The sequence below is a fragment of the Arachis hypogaea genome, chromosome 2, assembly GCF_003086295.3.
Source record: "Arachis hypogaea cultivar Tifrunner chromosome 2, arahy.Tifrunner.gnm2.J5K5, whole genome shotgun sequence".
In the NCBI taxonomy this organism is placed as follows: domain Eukaryota; kingdom Viridiplantae; phylum Streptophyta; class Magnoliopsida; order Fabales; family Fabaceae; genus Arachis; species Arachis hypogaea.
Genome location: NC_092037.1, coordinates 25,477,481 through 25,478,577, shown reverse-complemented (window position 1 = coordinate 25,478,577; position 1,097 = coordinate 25,477,481).

Genomic DNA, 1,097 nt, shown 5'->3' with positions numbered 1-1,097 from the left:
ATAATAAGCATAACGTGAATTCATGAGAGAAAAATTAGTTATCATAATAAAAATTAAATTTTATGTTGCGTAAAACAAAACACTGGTAATTTTTTTTTAATTTTAGTGTGTTATTGTGAATTTTTGTATGTATATTATTATACTTGGATTATAATTGATTTTGTTTTAGGAGTAAAATATTCAATAAAATAAATATTTATTTTAAAATATATACAAAGAGTAATTTTAGAATGATATACTTCTATTGTGTTTTTTTATTACTGATTTTTTTTAAATCTGTCGTCCATTAATTTGTAATATCTTTTAATTTTATTTTTCTTAATTTATTATGACAAATTGATGACATAATGAGTATTTTGTCCGTTAAGATTGCAAAAATATTTTTAAAAAATAATTTATTTATTATACTCTATTTTTTTTGTGAATTTTTGAATTGGTTAGTATCATTGGATGAATGGTTATGGTTGTTTGTGTTGCTGAGGCTGCCAGAGTTGAAGTCCCTTTGTCCTTGATTCTGATGCTCACCCCACCTTGAATTAAAATGAGTCTTCCAGGGTGTCTTGTGTGCATCACCATGAAAATTGTGTTGAAATGAACTTGAAGTATTGTCATGCATTGCACCTACTCAGGGCTTTGTTGCTCAAAATTGAATGTCCCAAAACTTTCTTCAGATTGATTCCACCCATGTGAGGTTTGAGATTGGCGTTGTGTGTTTACTGCAACACCTTGCAGTCCATCAATTTTCTTGGCCATCATTTCTATTTGTTGCTGAAGTTGTTGATGCATCTGTTTGTTTTGTGCCAAGAGAACGTCAACACCTTCAAGCTCCAGCACATCCCTTCTCTGGGCTGGTTGGCGTTGTCTTTGATGAGCAAAGAAATATTGATTGTTTGCCACCATCTCTATGAGGTTTTGGGCTTCCTCTGCTGTCTTCATTAGCTGCAATGAGCCTCCTGCTGAATGATCTAATGCTTCTTGAGCTTTCTGAGTCAACCCTTCATAGAAGTTTTGGAGTCTATCCCACTCACTAAACATTTCTGGGGGACATTTCCTGATTAAGGCCTTGTATCTCTCCCAGGCATCATACAGCACTCTCC